The sequence below is a fragment of the Pogoniulus pusillus genome, chromosome 10 (genome assembly GCF_015220805.1).
Source record: "Pogoniulus pusillus isolate bPogPus1 chromosome 10, bPogPus1.pri, whole genome shotgun sequence".
Classification (NCBI taxonomy): Eukaryota; Metazoa; Chordata; class Aves; order Piciformes; family Lybiidae; genus Pogoniulus; species Pogoniulus pusillus.
The window spans coordinates 14,395,088-14,417,350 of NC_087273.1; the positions used below are offsets into that span (position 1 = coordinate 14,395,088).

The 22,263-nt window shown below is 42.8% G+C and overlaps 1 long non-coding RNA gene across 2 annotated transcripts; it reads right to left on the reverse strand.

Moving 5' to 3' along the window:
- Window positions 1–571: 571 nt before the first annotated feature.
- LOC135178759 (uncharacterized) lies at window positions 572–15,354 on the reverse strand. Of its 2 annotated transcripts, none has more exons than XR_010303737.1 (4): window positions 15,325–15,354; window positions 14,659–14,837; window positions 4,036–4,148; window positions 572–1,058 (listed from the first exon to the last, which is right to left on the reverse strand). It is a non-coding gene; the product is annotated as an uncharacterized LOC135178759 (long non-coding RNA). The 2 variants fall into 2 exon arrangements; XR_010303736.1 differs by having other exon boundaries at window positions 15,249–15,346.
- Window positions 15,355–22,263: the final 6,909 nt, after the last annotated feature.

Here is a 22,263-nt window from a genome sequence, read left to right on the forward strand (position 1 = left end):
AGGTGATAATTGAAAGGTTACATGTAATGTGCACATAGGTTAACTTATCACAACATTCCAAGGGTCAACCTCCCAGACCACCCACTCCAGCCCCCTTGGTTATCTAGTCTCTGCCCACTGCAGCTGTGTGTGGGGTGCTCAGTTGTTTACATCTCGATTTCCTAGCCTCGCTGGGAACCAAGGACGTTCTCAGCGCCAGTTACCCATGTTTATGACTTTATGTCCTCGACTGGCGAGAAATTCTTCCACAATAAGTCTTTTCAAATCATGTACATGCACGAATGACACATTCATTACCTTTAAAAACTTGTCTGTTCAGTGTTAAGGGGTTTTAGACCAATGACCTGGAGTATAACAAAACACAATGCTATGATTTCTTAATGCAAGTATTAAAAATTAGCCTAGCCACCAGAGATTACATAACAGACTTCACATCACAATAGTAGAATCCTCAAGATCACAGTATTTTGGCTCCAGGCACCATCCGAATCTGCAACAGATTAATCTCTGAACCATATTTCTTGCTGTAACACCCAAATGTTGAGCTATGTATAACATTCTTCTTAACCAACAAATTACCAACAAACTCAAACAACACAATCAGTTCCAGAATCAGCTCAGCTTGTCCATTGCATAAAATCATAAGGCCCAAAGTTACTTGACTGGAATTCAGAAAGATCAGTCTGTTTGCTTAAAGTGGATCTTAACAGGTAGCAGAGCTCAATCTGGTTGACGACCTAGATTGTCTCCTATACACTACACAGTTCTGCTAATAATGCTGCTTCCTTGCCTTCAGAGGACTTGTGAAATCCACAGCTAACATCCTCTGAAGTTATGAACTATTTTTCATATTCATCAGTTCCTCTGAAACAAAATATTAGGCATAAATATATTTGACAACATACTCACCGGGGTAGCGAGCACCAGCCTCAGCATATCGGCAGCTCTCTGACTGAATCAAGGCAATGATCCAAACTTCTGCGAAGATGTAGACTCAGAGGCAGACATCCATGATAGAGCCAGAAATCCAGAACTCTCTGTCTGTATGATGGAGAATCCTTGCAATGCATGGAAAACAAAAAAAAAGGCATGAACATCCACTGTGACCAACAAACAGAAAGGACTCTTAACTTTGTGGCAAGAGGTTTCAAGTGTACAGAAAATAGACACAAAGAACCATATCAGAGCTTACTGCCCACTTTCAGAGGACCCTGAATGTGCTCTCTCTCTGTTTTAGAGCAGAATCAGCTAACTGAGGACTATCTACATTATATTTATTCTGCAATGCAGCAGACTAGAAATTCCATGATTTCAAATTGCTGCCTCAGTAGGGATCTTACTGCTGTTTTCAAGTTACCTAACCAATTTCTATAAAGGAGATGATGCAGGATTCTTTTTGGAGCAAAAGGACAAGTGGCAACAGACACAACCACAGAACGGTTTTGGTTGGAAGCAACCTCAAAGATCATCTAGTTCCAACCCCCCATCATAGGCAGAGACACCTCCCACTAGAACAGGTTGCTCAAGACCTCATCTAACCTAGCCTTGAACATCTCCAGGGAGCAAGCATCCACAACATCCCTGGACAACCTGTTTCAGTGTTTTATCACTCTCATTGTAAAGAACTTCTTCCTAACAAGTGGCAGAAGGAAGAAGTTCTTCACAGCAAACATAATCCAACACTGGAGCAAGATGCCTAGAAAAGTTGCATTTAACCTTTGGAGATTTTCAGATCTCAGTTGGACAAGGCCCTGAACTGAAGCTGGCTTCTCTCTCAGCAGGTAGTTGGACCACAGGGCTTCCAGGCATCATTTCAGATCCAAGGAGTTCAATGACTCACATATAAGCAATACAACTAATTTGACAGGTAAAAACTTCACAACTCATATTAACTCTGCCACATAAACTGAGGATACAATCTGACCACTGAAGTGAAGCACTTCTTGCAGTTATTTAAATAAAGCAGCTATCATGGATCATTGCATTTAAAATAAAACTGCTTGAGCTCTAGAAACCACAACAAATATTCCAATATTGTTTCCACTACTGAACTTCAGTACATGCCTCACCTCCCAGCTAAGTCTTCATATGTGACTCTGATTTAATTAAATAAAAGGAATTCTCATAACATCCCCTCCTAACATAACAAAAAGAATGAGAAAGCCAAAAACCAGGCTCTTCTTTCATTACTTTCCTGAATGGAATAGCATCACTTTGTATAATGTGAGTGAAGAATGTGCAAGGGACATACATTCCACTGCTTCCCTAACTTCATCTAGAAAGTGGAACAAGTTGACTGCCATTAAACAAGGCTTCCTTGCCAAGAACATCTCGACAACTATCCCAGGCTCCACTAATCTCACTGCCACTTTACAGGTAACCTTAGCATGTTTTGGAGAGAGAGGCTGTGGCACATATACTGCAGGAAAAACAAAGCCGATGCAGGAAGGAGGGATGCTAGGAGTGGGGCTCTGGGGACTGTGCGTTCTGCTCTGGAATACAGCTTTGTAGCCACTGCCTTGTTTTCAGCACTGCTTTGAGGAAAGGGAAGTTAAGCTATAAAAGTTCTTAAAAAGAACCAAACCAAATCTTTACTCTGAAGAAAATGCCTGTCTGCCAAACTTGGATGTCAGTTCTCAAAGTTCAGAGGTTCAAATGAATGATTTTAAAATCCTGTGAAAAGCTACACTGTACCTAGAGATTTTTCCTTAAGAGGCTTCAAGATCTGAAAAGGCTTGGGAAGTCTGCATAACAGTGATTGAAAATTCAGAAACATGCTTAACACTAATTTTATTACTTCTTCCTCAGCATCATCCATTTTGTCTAGAAAAAGGATTACACAGTGAATCAGAAGGAACATCACAGGTCACTGGCTGCAGTACATCTCTGTCTCACTCAGGCTAAATGCTTAATGCAATCAGATATGATGAATAACCTGCCCTTCCCAAGTCAATGACACAAATAATAAATTGATTTCATTCCAGAGATAAAAATAATTACATTAATGTGTGTTAATTTTGTGTTTTGCTTACCATGCCCAGGAACAAAAGAAAACTCCAAATGGCAGCAAGGAAGAGCATGTGCTACCCCTCAAGCCCAGGCCAGGGGCTGGGGTGGAACAGAGGCTCCTAGATTTTGGTCCTCTGCTGCAAGAGGCCTCAGCCTAGCTGCTCCCTGCCCTCAGCTCCATGTCCCACTTGCTGCTTGCAGCTGCTTTTATCATGCTGCAGTCTTGCAAACACTGGCCTGCAGCTCTCTGGCTGTGGTCTGAGGCTTCCCAGCTGCTCATCACAAAGGCCACAGTCAGGGCAGTTACAATGGCAGAGATTTAATCTAGAGTATTTTCAGTCTCCCAGATATCAAGCTCCTAACGGGTTGTGAGGGTGACCATCCTGTCACTGTTTTTAAGCCTATCCTGCCATTTGGCTTACAAAAGGAAAAGCTCAGTCACAAAACCAAGCTTTTGCAGGAGAGTATTAGCCAATGTTGACTACAGTTTGGATTCAGTTTATGTCATCCTGAGGAGATGTGGTCTTAATACAGTGCCACAAAAAAAGGAAAAGGGAAAAAAAAGAAAATCTCCTTTTGCACTCTCCACACTGAACTGCAACCTGAAATAAAAATCGAATATGGGACTTCCCACTGGAGACACCAGGCACTTGTAACTGCATTCCAGAATACAGAGCAAAGAGATGATTGCTGAAGAGGTTGGTTAATGTAAACAGCAGATGCTTGCAACAAGGACATTACTACAAAGGCATCATGTTCAAGGCAGGTCTTTGAGTGGGAGCAAGAAGCTAACTTCTTCAGGAAGGGTATAGAAGTCCCTGGGTACAGGCTGTTCCACAGCTCCCTGGAAAACCACATCCAGGCCCCACTGTCTGTAAGCTGAGGGGCTCAGCACTGGATGGGCTGTGGACCATAGCAAACAAGGTCCAAAGGCATACAGGTGAACTGCAAACAACACTGGGCTCCCTTGCAGCATTGGGAAGCTCCTGGGCAACAGTGTTAAGGAGACATGTTTGTCACTAATACCTGGGAAGGATGCTCCTCTGGAGATTGCTACTTCACTCCTTGGATATCAGCCTGCTCAGGGTGAAGCAAACCACAGGGTCCAAGAACAGCATGGTCAGGAGGCACCAGCCAGACTGAAATACAATAAAACAGACAGTCATTTTGCAGATTATTTTCCCCCCTTCAATATAAATAGAACCTAAAGAGGAAACCAGGAAATTTTACTGAAATCAAATAAAAAATCAAGTGGAATTTAGTCACATTTAGATTTGAAACCGGACTCATATCTTGACTATATGTAGATGGCATCTCTTAGGAGTGGATCAATCAAAGTAACCTGTTTAAAGCTGCTTGCACCTTTGCACTGTTTGAAGTATGAATGCTGTACACTTTCATAGTACAATTATGAGCCAAGCTTGACCACTACAGTAATTGAAACAACATTTCACAGAAAAAAAAAAAAAAAAAAAAAAAACATTCATTTAAAAAGAAGTTCTGTTTTCTGTGGGGAAATAAATGGAGAAAATACTTTACTAGAAACAATAAAGTTAATTATAACTATCAGTACAGTAGTTGTAACTGTCAAAGGCTTTGGTCTAGTCCACACAGAGTCCTTAGCCTCTCACGTCTGACTGCCAGATGTATGGCAGCAAGAAAATGGAAGAGATCATAAAAATAATTCTACCACAACTTCTAAAACCAAAGCACTGAAAGCTGTTTTCTTTCTATGAAATTAAGAAGAAAAATGCAAGCTGGCTGCTGCAGAAGCAAGAAAACATAACAGAATTATCATCTATACTCAGTTTTATAGTTCATCCGGTTGTGGCAGCAAATTAATTCTCTTTTCCAAGAGTCATTCACAGCTATAACATCTCCTGGGAGGGGAAAAGCTTTGTATATGTCTATAATGTACAAGCTACTAGTTTAGTTGAGAACACAGAGATCTGGTTGAAATTAGCATATTTTTTTCTTTGTGGCCACAAAGGCCTCTAAACAGAAATATTTGAGTATTTCCCAACTCTGTTGCTGACTGTTGAAAAGTCTCCTTGACTGTTCTCAAAACAACAAACTACATTAGCAGCGTCTGAAATGCGACATTTAGGCTGAAGCTTGCTCAGATTCAACTGTTGTCTAGTTGTTATTAAAAATTAGCTTTGAGAGACAAGACTACCTGCAGACAGGGCAAAGCACACTACAGCCGTGGCATCACTTGATACTCAGCAGCATTTAACAAATGCTTCAGCCCTTCTACAATGTCAGAACATTTTCTGATTCACAAGGCACTTCATGGTGTCATCTCTGAGCACACAGGTTCTGCATTGCACAGGATCATTATCTGACTAACTTAAAATTATGCTTCAACTCTTAAAAGCTACTCCAACAGACTGGGGAAGGCATGAAAAGAGGAAGCTCATGAGAAATTCAGAATCCTTGTACCAGTGAGGAACTAAGCACTCCTTGTATTCCTTTCAGAGGATGAAAAGAGTCATAACTGTTATCTTAGTTTCTATTTATGACTATCTTTCATAGTCATAAATGTTATCTTGTTTCTGATAAAATGCCTTTATTGAAGAGAAAGCCACCAAAAAAAGGACAAAAAAATGGTATCAAATAGAGCATAGAGCAGAAAATAGGCAGTTCTCTTTCTGTGTAGTAGTTCTGAAGAATCTTGAGAATATTTTTTACCCAAACTCATACATTAACCTCACTCCTCCTCTCAATCTTCTCCCTCCCCATCTTCTTATTTAAGGAAAGCAACTCTTACTCAAGGATTAAACCTTTAACTACTTGTCAAAAGACTGCAGAAGAAATTTTTCTGTTAGGATTTGTGTGTGTGTGTGCAGTTAAAAGGAAAGATTCAGCAGCATTTGCACCTCCATGAGATAATAACATAACAAGTTTTGAATTAGGAAAAAAACAAACCACTAACCAATTTTCTTGGGCTTTTTGGTGTGTGGGTTTTTGGGGTTTTTTTGTGTTGGCTTGGGTTTTTTATTTGGTTGGTTGGGTTTTGGTTTGTTTTTTTTTTTCTTTTAAAATCATAGAATCAACCAGGTTGCAAGAGACCTCCAAGATCATCCAGTTCAAATCCATCTATCCATTTGTCTAAAATGCAGCTGTGGAATAATTCCTTCTGCAAAGACATTCCGGACAGATTACAGAGTCTGAGAAGCAGAAGTCTCTGGCTTAGCTGCAAAGTACAAGTAGTCTCATGAGCGTTTGGGTGAATAAAACAAGGCACTGTTACCACTGATTGATGAGTTTTAACTAAGACTAAATTGATGCTGATAATATTTACATTGCATATTTTAAGGAAACTAAAATGTACAATTGAAAGTACTCTGTACTGTGAGAGGTTTCTTTAAAGACCTGCTACTTATTTTTCTGATGCTTATATTTGTGTTTATCTGAAGGATATTATCAGGAGTCTGGAGGAAAGACATGGACAACAGCCATAATGCTCACATGCATGTTTTTAACAAGAGAATACAGTAGAAATTACAGCTACAGAGGAGAGTGTGAACTAAAAGCAGCACAACAAAATGCAATGATAGCAACATAGCACCATGTGCAACCTGTAGAACGTGCCCTGAGGCTAGACAGGTTTGCATAGAAACAGCTAACGTGACTCAATAGCCAAGTACTATTTTCATGAGTCCAGTAAAGTCTCAGTCAAAGCTCCAAGGTGAGGGCAGAGACTTGATGAAGTACCCTAAATCTCCATCCTTTTCCATAGCAATTATGGTACAGAGGAGTAGAAACAAAATGGAGAACATGCAGCCTCAACTTGTGCCCCGGGAAGCTAAGGCATGATCAGCATAACTCCAGGTCCCAGAGGGACTGCCATGCCAGTAGATTCAGCCAAGCATAGATAGCAAAGAAAAAGAAAGTCATAAGGATTTCATTTTCAGTCTAATATAATTTAGTATTCTTGTATCTCTTTTGTTTATTTGGTGTCTGAATGCATTTATCCTTCTATACCACAGCCATGTTCTTCAGGCACTACAGGAAGCAACGGTTACCAGCAGCATCTATTCTCTCCTTCTGTCAGTAGTGCCACAGCAAGAAATGAGGCCAGTGCCAGAAGCCCCTCTGCATTGTAAAACACATTGAAACTAATTAAGTTCATGCAGGTCACCACAGCAGACAGACTTCATGAAGTTGTATCTATGCAAATGACCTACATCATGCCACCAATCTATGTGTGGAATACAGTATCAGTATCACAGTATCACAGTATCATCATCAGGGTTGGAAGAGACCTCACAGATCATCAAGTCCAACCCTTTACCAAAGAGCTCAAGCCTAGACCATGGCACCAAGTGCCACGTCCAATCTTGCCTTGAACAGCCCCAGGGACGGCGACTCCACCACCTCCCCGGGCAGCCCATTCCAGTGTCCAATGACTCTCTCAGTGAAGAACTTTCTCCTCACCTCAAGCCTAAATTTCCCCTGGTGCAGCCTGAGGCTGTGTCCTCTTGTTCTGGTGCTGGCCACCTGAGAGAAGAGAGCAACCTCCTCCTGGCCACAACCTCCCTTCAGGTAGTTGTAGACAGCAATAAGGTCACCCCTGAGCCTCCTCTTCTCCAGGCTAAACAATCCCAGCTCCCTCAGCCTCTCCTCGTAGGGCTGTGCTCAAGGCCTCTCACCAGCCTCGTCGCTCTTCTCTGGACATGCTCAAGCATCTCAATGTCCCTCCTAAACTGGGGGGCCCAGAACAGAACACAGTACTCAAGGTGTGGTCTAACCAGTGCAGAGTACAGGGGCAGAATGACCTCCCTGCTCCTGCTGGCCACACCATTCCTGATTCAGGCCAGGATGCCACTGGCTCTCTTGGCCACCTGGGCACACTGCTGGCTCATGTTCAGGCAGGTATCAATCAGCACCCCCAGATGCCTCTCTGTTTGGCTGCTTTCCAGCCACTCCGACCCCAGCCTGTATCTCTGCATGGGGTTGTTGTGGCCAAGTGCAGCACCTTGCACTTGGAGCTATTGAATGCCATCCCCTTGGACTCTGCCCATCTGTCCAGGTGGTCAAAGTCCCGCTGCAGAGCCCTTCTGCCCTCCAACCCAGTCACATCTGCCCCTCCATTAACTGATGTTCTACATTTCTTGGATCAGCATCTTGTTATGATTTTTTGCTATGGTTTCAAAGATGTAAAGATGTAAATTATTCTTGGGGCACATCATTTAGTTATAGTTCGAGACCATTAACTGTTGTGACATGGAGTGATATGGAGAAGTCTGAGGTACTCATGATCAGAGGGCTGGAGCACCTCTCCTGAGAGGAGAGACTGAGGGAGTTGGGGCTGTTCAGATTGGAGAGGAGAAGGCTCCAAGGTGACCTTATTGTGGCCTTTCAGTATCTGAAGAGGGCCTACAAGAAAACTGGAGAGGGACTTTTTAGGATGTCAGGTAGTGATAGGACTAGGGGGAATGGAACAAAGCTGGAGGTGGGGACATTCAGACTGGACATGAGGAGGAAGTTCTTCACCATGAGGGTGGTGAGACCCTGGAATGGGTTGCCCAGGGAGGTGGTGGAAGCCCCATCCCTGGAGATGTTTAAGGTCAGGCTGGATGAGGCTCTGGCCAGCCTGATCTAGGGTAGGGTGTCCCTGCCCACAGCAGGGGTTTGGAACCAGATGATCCTTGTGGTCCCTTCCAACCCTGACTGATTCTATCATTCTATGACAAAATGGCCACCAACTTTGTTTCCAGCCAAGTGACCTGTACCGTGATTTATCAACATACGGAGGGGATAAACCCAATGAAATGCAGTTGTTCTTCTCTACCACCCATATTCCTTAATCCTCACCCATTCCTTGACACTTGCACAGGACATGGGGAGTTATGTGGAAATACAGTTCAGAACATAGTCAAGAAAGCAGCCCACTGAAGCAATCTAAAGAGTGCAGATGTCATGCTTTCTACAGCCATTCACATCAAAACTTACCTGAAATGAAATCCTGGAAACAAGGAGTTACAGCTACTGCATTCACACTTCACTTACTGTGACCATATACACAAGCAATATCCTTCTGCAGCTTTAACATCACCTACATCACAGAGAGAGTGATTTCCCATTGGAATGGGCTGCCCTGGGAGGTGGTGGAGGCACCATCCCTGGAGGTGTTCAAGAAAAGACTGGATGAGGCACTTAGTGCCATGGTCTAGTTGATTGGATAGGGCTGGGTGCTAGGTTGGACTGGATGATCTCGGAGGTCTCTTCCAACCTGGTTGATTCTATGATGATTCTACTTGCTTCTGAATGAAACAAACTTTTAAAAAAACCCTGCACATGGAAAGTCTTAGAAAAGCAGATACTCAATATACTTGTTGAAGAGAATCTCAAGATATTCAGGTTTGGACATCTTTGAAGTTGCCCTTCCTTCCTGCTACATGCAATGCACTCAGTTCTCCTTCACCTTATTTCTCATAAGGATCCTTAGCTCTCTCTTACTTTGAACTGAGATTTTAAGGCAGAGAACTGTAGCTCTGTAGCATCTCTGCAGGCTCAGAGGCTTTGCCAATTACCTCACATCTTCACCCATTTTGCATTTTCAATGGTAAAAAGTATGCCTAGAATGGAAGATGTTACTGAGGGAAAGGAATGAAAGCACTGAATATTTGCAATGCTCACTGATAATGGGGAAAGATAAAATCAAGAATCATTGTCCTTATGCAGAGGTATAAAAGTAGATGGAGATGTCCCACATAGCCCAAAAGGAACCAAAAAACTACAAACTGTACATGGATAATGAAGATAGAGAAGACAAAAGAAGTATCTTCCAGAAAAGTTGCAGGTTAACTAGCTTAGTACATTTTGTTCTTAACTCCTAGAAGGAGAAGGCTGCAGGTGAAGAAGCAGATGAGAAGTTCACTCACACACATCATATATTCCACAGCAGGCAGCACTGAATATTGAGGCAGAAGTTTGTTCCGCTGCAGATGTGTACTGCACTCCCTAACGAAATCACAACCAAAACCAAACTCCATTGTTGATCTACACTTGGGAATGAGCCTGCCTTGAAAGGCAGATTGATTCAATGATTTCAATAATAGCCATTTGTAATTTTTATGACTCTGATCTCCAAAATGTCTGGTTTATGTTCAAAAGGGTGGAGTAGAAAGCAAGCCTATGGTGTATTGCATCATGTACTTAGAAGGGTAAACACTCTCTGAAGTGGAGGAACTGAATTTGTAAGACCTAAATCACAGTCAGTTTCAGAAGTCTGTTTCTTTCTCCTAAGCAGTCTGTTTATCCAGAATATGTTTCCATCCAAAGTCATTACATTGCTTCTAGGGAAGTTTACAACTGAAGGGTAACTGAGAAAACACAATAAATCTGTATACTATTTGTGTTTTTGGATTGGGAGAGGAGATGGTTATGTTGTTATGGGAAACATGCAAAAATATACAGAAGGTAAAACTGTCACAGTCCTTGCAATCCCCATCAGCCTGGTCCTCTCCAGTCTGCCTGCATGGCTGTTGACCAAATCAACATTACAGAAGCTGGGAGTTGCACCTCAAAGCTAAAAATGGGAAAGAGAGAGAGTCACTACCTACAGCTCCTGCTCTTTACACCAGTAAGACAGCAAAGTCACTTTCTATTAGGTAATTAGCCGCATGAAATGCATAACCATGTGGGTCAGGACTAACCTTACTATAACATCCTCCACTGCTAAAAGTTATCTGCTCAAATTTCTTCTACTCATTCCAAAAGTCTAACATTTTTTTACTCCTTGTTGTCAGTAAATGAGAGGTGCCCCTTCTCGTCATCAGCTGTCCAAAAATATTTGGCCTAATCTTAATGGAAATCACTTTTGCTTCTACTGGCCTGATACTAGATCCAGAACACAACAATACAATTTCAACCAACTGAACAAGCTTCATGTCTACAAGAGACAAGGCTTTACACAGCTGTTTTGGAAAACTGAAAGCAAACAGAGAGAAAAAGCAAATCATTCCATGTAAGTGAACAGGATGTATTTACATCCACAAAACTCAGTGAAATTGCCACTTCAGTACAAAAAAATCACATTAATATTAAGCCTGATATATTCATTCTGAGCCCTGCTGTTTACATTCAAATATACGGTCAAAAACCTATGCAGTGCTCCAAAGAGTCCACTAAAGTAAGCAAAATGTAATACAGAAGTCACTGTACAAGAGATCAGCTGCAGTGCAGTAAAGACTGGCAATATCCTACCCAGCATTCTGAATGACCACTGTGCAGTTCTCAGAAGTGTAAAGAGAAGTTGTAGAGAAACCTAGAGAGATGCACACACAGGGGTCAATGAGTGACTGCCTTGGAGACAGGATGTGCTTTTTATTAATCCATCACCATCTTGCTCATTTCCACTGATAGCTCCATGCCTTCCTAGCCTGAAGGGAATGCATCTGCATGCTAGAGAGATACAAGTAACTTTCAGCAAAAGTAATAGCCACATTTAGCTGCTTAAGTCTACTCAAATAACTTTGTCATGACTCATCTGGTACACTCTCAGTCTTCTACTGCATCTGTATTTCTAATCTCTCCTTATATTCAACTCGATAGGCAGTAATAGTTTCACAGTTACTATTGGCTTGACCATATTTACAAACTAAGCCAGCCAGTGCTTTCAGGGCAGACACCAGGAGCATTTTGAGCATGTGAGCATGTGAGCATTGCAGGGTGCCAGGCACCTTGTCTCAGCCTCACAGAAGCTGAAGATACATGAGACACACACACAGACACTGACTCTGAATCATTTCATTCTCGCATCTTCTATTTGTGCAACACAGGCCTTTAGCAGAGACCAGAACATTATGGAGAGCAGCACAAACTGACTTATTCAGATGCTTTTAAAAGTCTTCACAAGGGTGTGACCAGACTCAGACACAGAACTTAGTCTTCTTATGAGACCTTTAAATGCTGTGCCTTTATAATTTAACTCACAGAAAAGCAGAAAGAGTACTGGGGAAGTATTTATAGTCACAGCAAGAAAAACACACTCTAATGTACAATCACTGATGATGAAAGCCCTTGATTACCCCAGTGAACACATTAAGAGTTACTGTACCTTACCCTACCCAAGACATCACCTAATTATCTCTCCCAAACGGGAATTATTTTGATCCAAATACAGTTTAAGATTGATCTAAACTAAATTAAGAGATCTAGTAAAGCTTAAGCATGTTCTAATAGGATCATGCATTAATTCCACAGCAGATTCGTCTGAGCCCTCTGCTCATTTTATTTTCATAAAACCAAATGGATTGAGCAGAACCTTGTGAGGAGGGATACAGCAGAATAAGCTCTCTCCTGAGCCAGCTCAACATGGCAGTTAAAGCCACTCAGGCTGAGGCTGTGGATCCTCCAAGACTGTCTAAGGGGTTAGTGGTGCAGCTACACTTTCAGTGCATCTGCCAGCTCAATAAAAAGGAATGGCTGGGGGATAGGCTTGAGGGTCTGAGACGGCATTTCGTTGGGAGGTTGTTTTATTTTCCCTAAATCTTTGCAAGTCCTCACAAATCTTTAAGCACAGGTAAGTGGGAAATCAAGTAGTTACTAGAGATAAATCCTATCTTATTTGTATAATCCTGGTTTAGGTCAGTAAAAAAAGAGCAGTTGGTCAATTTCTTTCCCTTAAGCATCTGTCACAACACCACAACAGACTTACAGGTTTATACCTTTCTAACCAAACTAATTCCAGGACGAGTTGTATCTATTTGACATTTTTTCCTTTCTTAGTTTTGGAGGTTATTGGGGTTTTTTTAATTATTTTTAAACTATACATTCACATAACAAGTAGTGGATGGAAGAGTATTCATTTGAATGAGGTCATGTGGTCTGAGCGATTACAGTCAGTCAAAGAAGTAAACTGTCCCAGAGCCCCACACGCAGCAATGCAAAGATTCCACATGCACCTTGTGGGCTACGTTGCATGATATCCAGGGTAAGTACTGCAACATCTTAGAAACAAACTCTCCAGCAGAAATGTAGTTTTACTAGAATTCCTTTATCCTCATCCTGTGACTACATATTTCACTCACATGTTGACCAGTACCTTCAGATAGTTGTTTCATGCTTTTTTAAGGCATGATCTTTTATGCAAACTGCTCTTATTTATATGGTAGGGGAATGCAATTAGAACAGTTTGACTGGAATCCCACCAGAATTTCTCAGAAGGGAATCAGACTGTTTGCTGTTAATGAGGTATTCTATACAGAAATACCAAAACCTGAGACAAGACCTGTATTTTCAAAATGCTTTCCTAAATCATAACTTTGTTTCATTAATTTATTCATTTCTTACATACTAGATAACATGACGTGCCTGAATGCAATGAATACAGACCCAAATAAATTAGTTCAAGCCAAGCTTTCTTTTCCCCCCACTTATTTCCTTAAGCAACCCTATAGGTCTCAAGATTTACTGTAAACCAAGCCAAGAACAAAATGAAACAAAAGAAAAACAATGCACACACCCCAAAACCTAAACGAAGGGGAGGGAAAAAGGCCCTGTAGTGATCTTTGAAGTGTAACCTCTGCACCATCTAGTGCTAGTGGTAACAAGTAGTATTAATACCAAAACAAAAATTACCCCTAAACACATAAATTCTATTTAATATGCAACATGTGGACAGGCAGCACAGCCTTCCAAAACATCTCACTGAGCATGGACAAAAACTTAACTCTTTTTTGAGGTAATAAATGTTTTCCCCTACTTGGAAAAAAAGAAAAGTTGTCTTCAATAGAAGTAAAATTATTTGTTAATTGAATGAAACAAATAAGACAATGTCTGTTTAAACTGTTCTCAGATCTTCTGAATGGAAAGCAAGAAGCATTTTTGAAGGTAACTGAAACAGGAGGTGTTACCTTTGATAGATTTGTGCTGCTTATCAAACTGCAACAGGAACTTCAAGAATGGGTTTTCTAACTTACTGAAATAGTCTATATTTTGGTTAATAGTCAGTTTCCCGAAAAATCAATGTGCAGCCTCTCCCTGCTTTGTTTAACTTTCCCAAAATAAAACAAAGTTTAAAAAAAATTGAGAGTATTTCAGCTTTTAAGTCTGAGTTCTGCAAAGCATATCCAAACTGTTAACAGATACCTAACTGCAGGCGTCAATATAAATGGAAGGAGGGGACAAAAGTAGATTTGTAATTAATATAGTATTAGCCACATTCTTTCAAACTGTAAGATATAAGAATTTGCAATGATTAATAACTACAAAATTTGTTTTCTTCATCATGGAAGATGATGTCTTCTGTTTTCTAAAATGGTTCTTTAAGGAGGGAGAGAAGGGTATGTTCCATTGGACTTCAAGAAAACAGCACTTTCATATCAGGTTTAAGAGCCAATAAAGGAACACAGCTTATTCCATTTAAAAATCTAATGAAAAAGTGCAATTGATTCCGAGTTATCACTTTGAAAAAAAACTCGGACTTCAATTTGCAGCTCAAAACAGAGGCATTCCTGTGGCACGCAAGTCAGCAGCAATAGGACTTGATAGCAAAAGCAGACAAGTGGCTTTGCTTTTACACAGCTAAATATCCTCAGTCACAGTATGGAACAAAAAACAAGGGTATTTTTTTTTAATTAGCCTTTAAGAATACATAATACTTTCAAAATACCCTCTTTTAGACTTTACAAGACTTACCTAAATGACTTGTAAATGTAAGCCACAATTCTGTGGTGCCAGTAAGTGCTTCACACCACATGCATTCCTCTTCATTCGTTTTCAGATATTTATCATAACAACAGAATGCCCTAGTAACAGTTCCAGGAGAAACCCTGGAAAGAAGGAAGAATCTTCTCAAGTTACTGTAGAGAAGGGTCCTAGTAAAAACAAACACATGATCCTCATGAAAGCATGCCATGTATTTTCCACTATACTTTCAGAGAGCACCAATGAGTACAGACCCATACAAATCAATTTAATCTGAAGGCAAGCTCAGACAAGTTTTGTGCATCTACAGTGTCAGGAAAAGCTCTTTCTAGTCTTAGATGATAGAACTGATACATCAGCATAAAGCCAGCCACAGTTACGTGATGATGGACCTCGCTAATTAGGAGCATATTAGGCCACCAGTTGGCCAACAGTTCAGTTACAACTCTCATCTGAGTTTATTAACACCACATTTTAATACTGTATCAAGTGAACTTTCAGTGAAAGCCAAACATCTGCATGTACACATTCCTTCTGAGGAGCACTCTCTCCCTGTGCTGGCAGCAATTCCTCCCTCTAACCTTTTATACAGATATTTCTCAGAGCATTTTGAGAGCTGCAGGCCTCATCAGCATCAGTCCCAACCCAGCAAAGCACCTGACATCATGAATGGCATCAATAGCCTTACCCAGTAGGATTGCTCACGCCCACCTTCACCTTTTACAGAGAGACTGAGGAGGATGAAATGCTCTCCAGGTGGCTGCAATCCTTCTATCAAGGCCTGGCTCTCAAGCAGTAGCAATTTCCAGGCAACTTCTCAAAGTTACTAATTTTTTTAAGTCCATAAGCAGAAATTAATTTCTAATGGGAACTCCCTGCCTCATCTCTGTGCAAGTGTTTCTTACATTAAAAGCCTGGCAAACATTTTGTAGTGGAACAGGGTAAAAAAATAGAACTATGCATGAAATTTGAGTATTCAGTTCCATTGCCCCACTGATTAAATCCTCTGATACTCTTTACATAGATTAGAGGAATATGGTATGAGAATCATGCACAAATGAGAAGTCCTTACTCCTGACTGGCCCCACTAATACCCACACTGTACACCAGGAAGGCAGTTCACAGAAGCAGCCTCATGCCAGCTGCCAGGCACTGCCTGTTTACAAGCCAGGCAAGCTCTAGAGGTGGTGCCACTGCTTGAGACAGGTTCCTGGGGCAAAGGAACTTCCTCTATGATTCTGTATGAGCCAAAGAAGTTGGGGTGGGGGGTGCTAGGTTGGACTGGATGATCTTGGAGGTCTCTTCCAACCTGGTTGATTCTATGATTCTATGTTGTCTCTCCAGATATCCCAGTGAATTTACAAACTGTGAAGCAGCAACATCAAAAATTTCTGTAAAATCCAGCAGGAAAATTCACAAGCTACTCAGGCATTTAAACACATCATTCCCATTGAGTTAGGTCAGAGGAGGAGCCACATCTACCTGCAACCTCTGGAAGAAGGTACTAGGTGAAGTAAAAGAAATACGACCAAAGCAGCAGTACGGCTCAGTGGCCACATCCACTCTGAAGGAAGGCTGCATTTTTACACACACACATGCATTCACTCAGGAAAATGTTTCATGAGTAGGTCACTTGTATTATCCTCACATCCTCATCAGTCAGAGCTTCACTTCTGTGAATGGAAATCTCTCTGGGCAATCTGTTCCAGTGCTCCCATTCCTTTGTTTTTTCTTTTTAAACCCCATACATATTCCTTCTGTCTTATTATCATCTGGCCTAGTTAGTTATAATTGATTGTGGGTTTTTTTAATGCTACAGGTAAGCTGAGGTAAGTTGCATGATGTAGAGATGGGAAAAAGGCAGATTTTGAGCATGTCATCCTTTTGCTCTGTAGTGAGTAAGTGAAGGAAAGGTTTTCCTCTTCAAGCAGAAGCTTTCTGCTCTTCTGGTGCTAAGAACCTGCAATGGTAACTCTGTGGACTGTAAACCTAGATCACAGTATCACAGTATCATCATCAGGGTTGGAAGAGACCTCACAGATCATCAAGTCCAACCCTTTACCACAGAGCTCAAGGCTAGACCATGGCACCAAGTGCCACGTCCAACCTTGCCTTGAACTGCCCCAGGGACGGCGACTCCACCACCTCCCCGGGCAGCCCATTCCAGTGTCCAATGACTCTCTCAGTGAAGAAGAGTGAAAGAGGGGAGATGCTTCCACTCCATGTTTTCTCATCTGCTAGTAAGTCAGTTGTGTCTGCTGGAGTAGTCGTTTTGTGTGAGTGAAAACTTCCTCACTTCGCTGTACTTGGAGGGCGATGAGCAGGGCTTCCTGTTTATGTACTTTGTTATTCACATCACAGTGTACTTCCAGATCCCACTCCTCTGTGCTATCCATTACAACAACTCTTTCGACCTTTCTGTCGGGAGGACCCTAATGAGTCACTGCTTCTGTCTCTCCGTGGCTCTGCAGCATGGGAAACTGAAATTTGCCTGTGCGGAGCTAGAGTTTTTCTTCCTCATGTGGTGGACGGTCCAAATCATGCCTAGAACACACATCCATCACATGCCCTACATGCCTGCCCAAATACCCATTTTGCCCCCCCCTCCCGCTTCTGCTTCCCGGGTGGAAGAAGCAGGAAAGCAGACAAAGCTTTGGCGCCTCTCAGTCTGTCACAGACCCCACGTTTGGCCTTGTTCTGCCGCTTGCTTTGTTTCGTGACCAGCACAGCTCAGGATCCTAGGCCTGTGCCTCTGCTGGAGAAATAACTCAGGATTGGCTCTAGGTGTGTTTTCACCTGTTGCTACTGCTCAAAGACGCTGGCCAAAATGCTCCAAACCCTAGCAACTGCTTGTTTGCTGCTGCTGCTTTTGCTCTGTTCGCTGCCTGTGTGCCTTGCGTGCCTCTGTGTGCCGCCACACTGCGCCGCGCCTAAGCGGGGACTTGCCTACGACCGGCAGCCGGACCCTGCCTGACCGAGCCCCAGTGCCGCTAACGACCCAGCAACGAGTCTCGACACTGGGACTTGCCGCCCGCCGCTCCAGCCCGCCGTGCCCGCCCGGGGGCCGGCTCCTTGCTGTACGCAGCGCTCAGTCGGACTGCTCCAGCCCGCAAACCTGGAGCCTGCTGTGCCCGGGTGGCTGCTGACCGCCCGATGGCTCCCCGAGAGCCACGGCAGAGCTCTCTCGTGTCCGTGGGCCTGCTCAGGCGGCGTGCTCAGGTTGGACTGAACCAGCAGCACAGCCCCACCGCATCATTACCGCCTGAAGTCCACCGCCTGGCTTTCACTACGGATATTTTCCTGTCTATGCTTTTGGAGCGCAAATACTGAGACTTTCGAGCAGTGAGTGCCCTAACTCTCTTTACTCAAGCTTGTAAAGGTTTATGCTTAACCTTTCAGCGGCAGCTTGTGCTGCAAGGCTCTCCAGTTACAAACCCTCCTAAAGATTTTTCCTAAATCATTTGACTGTATATAGACATCCTGCAAAACTGCATCACAGAATCTGCCTGTGTTCAGTGTAAATAAGTATGGGGAGGTTTTCTCTGTATAATTAATAAACTGTTTAATAAGTTTTTACAGCAGCTTCATTACAATTCGCTCCTAACCCAGATTCAACCCCCTCCTTAACATAGAATCAACCAGGTTGGAAGAGACCTCCAAGATCACCCAGTCCAACCTAGCACCCAGCCCTAGCCAGTCAACTAGATCATAGCACTAAGTGCCTCAGCCAGGCTCTTCTTGAACACCTCCAGGGACGGTGACTCCACCACCTCCCTGGGCAGCCCATTCCAATGCCAATCACTCTCTCTGGCAAGAACTTCCTCCTAACATCCAGCCTATGCTTCCCCTGGCACAACTTGAGACTGTGTCCCCTTGTTCTGTTGCTGGTTGCCTGGGAGAAGAGACTGACCCCCACCTGGCTACAATGTCCCTTCAGGTAATTGTAGACAGCAATGAGGTCCCCCCTGAGCCTCCTCTTCTCCAGGCTAAACAACCCCAGCTCCCTCAGCCTCTCCTCATAGGGTTTGTGTTCCAGGCCTTTCACCAGCTTCGTTACCCGTTACGGGAAAAAGGGAATGATATAAGCAAAATCAAGGAATGCTGGTAAAAAGGTCTCATAGACCAGATGCTCATTCTGAGGGTGTCTCTGACAAACCATAAAATACCAAACTCTGTAGAGATGTTTGTTTATAGTTATCAGTTGATAATCTGCAAACCTAAACAAGGGCTACTGTAGGAGAGTGTCTGCAGCTACTCGTTGGAGATCTGTGATAAGCAATCTCCTAAGGACCCAGGCCTGCAGTGACTAAGGAAAGCAGGAAGGAGATAAAGGAGAAGCAGAGATATCCTGACATCAGGAACAAAGATAGGTCTGCTTAACCAGAGATGAGAAAGACCCTGGAAGGAAGACTGTGTGGGATGTTCATCGCAGATAACCATTCCGGACCACCAGGGTTGGAGTTGTGGGAATTGGGGTGGAGAATGGGGAAATACTTATGTTAATGAACTCCAAGAAATAATTGTAATAACCCTACCTCCTATTATGAATGTGCATGAACTGTGGCTTGTGCCAGCATGGGGTATGCAAGATGGAGCGATCCTGCCTGCACCCAGCGCTGTAATAAAACAAACTTCATAACTCTGCATGAGTTTTGGGGTTCATTTCACAGGTCAGGAGGCCATAAACAGTCTTCTTATTGTTTGGAAGGCCTCCTGCTTTGCTGTGTTGTTTAAAAGAAAAGAAATTGTCTTCCTTCTGCTTATATTTGTTCCAAGCACTTATGTAGTAGCCTTTTAATTTTGTATTAAAGTTCATGCTAGATTCTAGAAGACTCTTGCACTTAAAACCTCAATGCACTGAGACATTTATAGTTTGTTTTTTTCTTCTGGAGATTAGTTAGCTAAAACATGTTTAGTCTAATTAGATTCAAGTTTTAAAGTACAAAGATATGTCTAAACATTCTTCTGAAATGTATCAGATGAGTGCAGAAGGGCTGCAGTATGCTTGGCACCTCTAAGCATGACTGAAATATAATGGACAATGCTGCCAAAGATACCAGAGTGGGTGCTAAGACTGCAATTGAACAGTGAGGCATGGCCATTCCACATTTCTTCCTTTAACCTCTCAGGCTCTTAAACCTGTCTAAACACTCAGTCTTCCCTGGTAGCTCTGACCAGACTGTGCTCATGACTCTCTTTTTTAGGTGTGCTAGTTTGAAGCAAGCTAGAATGTTTTGGTAACAGAACTAGATAATGGGCAGTGAAATGAAAACAATTGATGTCAACTTCTCTCAAAGTCACGCTGAGAACTCTGGGAAGAAGAAAGACTTTTTCTCCATTTTGTCTCTCTCTTGCTTTTGCCTTAGACCTGGTCACATCTCATTAACCCTGCTCCTACTAACCCTGCTCCCTAACCTCTTGGCTGCACCTCTATTCTTCCTGAGAACTGGGGTAAGGTTGAGAGGGGCCGGGGGAAGTGTTGGGGTGGTTTGAGAGCCCCTCCTGGGGACTCAGGTTTCTGGGAGGGGAGTTGTGCTTTTGTATTGTTTATCCTTTGTATATTTCTGTATATAATTGTATATAACTGTATATATTGTAAATAGCTGCTTGTAAATTCTGCTAGCTGTAAATAAATTGCTTCATCTATATTCCCAGGGTCCGTCTGAGTTAGCTGGGGCAAATTCAAAAGTGTGGGGGGGCGGGGTAACCCCCAAACCATCACATTTTTAATTGGCTTTCCCAACGTGGGGCTAGATATTTTTGAGTGACTGGAAATTAGCTCTGGGAATTAAGATGAAGCTAATCAAGCAGCTGTTGTATTTGGTTGGTGCATTGCTCTGGTCTGGTTTTGTTTTCTTGGTATTTAGTTGGTTAAAAGGTCAAATTGTTGCTTATTTCATTGATCTGGCTTATAACAAGGCTAAAGCTAAGGTTTCAGATATGTTCTGGAGTTGGGGTGATTTTATTCTTGGTTATGCTGGTTTTAATATCTCTGAGAATATTACCAAGGACATTACAGGAGCTCTGGTCAATAATGTGACAATCAATGGAAATTCTGCTTTAAATATGGTTCTAATGAGAGTTATTCAGCCTAAGACAGGAATTCCAACTGTTTGTATAGGTACATGCTCGTGTAAAACTGTTTTTCTTCTCACAGTTTTTAATATTTGCCTCATGGTTTTGATATTCATATTAATTTTGGCATTATTGGTGAAAAATTCAAAACCAGCTTCTGTAAGAGCTAGGAAAAATTCTGTGTCTCAGAAGCAGTCTCTTTCACAGCAAAACAAGGGAACACAGCTATCGGCTTCCCCCTTGCCAGCCTCTGCCCCTCCTTCTCCAAGTGCTGGGAGCACAGCCAGTGTTCCGGCCACTAACATAAACAATGATAAGGATAACCAAAACAAGCCACAGAGTTTAGCAGGAGCCCCAGGAGCACAGGCAGGTACCCAAAATCAGAATGTTCCTAGCAACAATCAAAACAAGTCAGGGTTGGCAGGCATCCCAGGAGGACAGGCAAATAATAACACTGCTAATGCTGGTAATGCTAGCCCAGTCAGTCCAAATCCTAATGACACCAGCTGAGCCAATTCGAACCCCCAGCCAGCAGACCAGAACCAAAATCCTCCTGTTAAAAGCAAGGCAGATCTGAACTCACAAGCTCCAAGTCAGACCTCCAATAATTCAAATGCTCCAGGTCAGACTCCTAATGATTCAAATGCTCCAAGTCAGACCCCTAATGATTCAAATCCTCCAGTAGACACATCCAAGTCTGTTGCTGCTCAGGCCCTTCTGGCACCTGCTAAGGCAAAAGCTAAGACAAAGAGTGGTTCACAGGAGGATGTAAGACAGGGGACCTCTGGTGATCAGCAGCAAGAGGAGGAGGATGAGATAGTTAGTCTGCGAGACCTTGTAGATGTGCTGAGACAACAATACTCAAGTGAGAGGAGTGCTGTGAGGTCAGCTGCCAGGAGAGAGGATGGTTCCAATGAGTTTAGGAATGCTATGAGGAAGGTTCTGTTAGGCCCAGTACCACCAGATCAACAACAGGAAGAGGAGGTGGAAGATGACATCCAAGGCTCAAAGGATCCACTCAGAGAGGTCAGGGAAGTGAGGAAGGAATACACAAGGGAATCAGGTGAGCCAATCCTAAGCTGGCTAGTGAGATGCCGTGGCATTGGTGCTAATGCCCTGCAGGTAGGAGACAAGTCTGCCAAGCAGCTGGGACCACTCACTAAGGAGAGTGGAGTGGACAAACACCTGGCAAGTCCTCTTGGTAGGGTTAGCTTGTGGACACGCCTTTTGTTGGCTGTGGCTATGAGATATCCTTCCCGAGATGATTTGCCATGGGCTGCCAAGAAGTGGAACACCGTTGAGCAGGGAATTAAGCTTCTGAAGGAGTTTGCTGTGAAGGAAGTGCTTTATGGAGATCATGGCACTCATGAGCCTGACGATATTCCTTTGGGAACAGGTCTCATGAAGAAGCTGATTAAGCTTGCTCCTTCATCCTATGCTAACATCTTGGCCAGTAAATTTCTAGCAAGGAGTGATAATGGAAGATCTTTCACTGTTGGTGAATTCACTGACCAGCTCAGG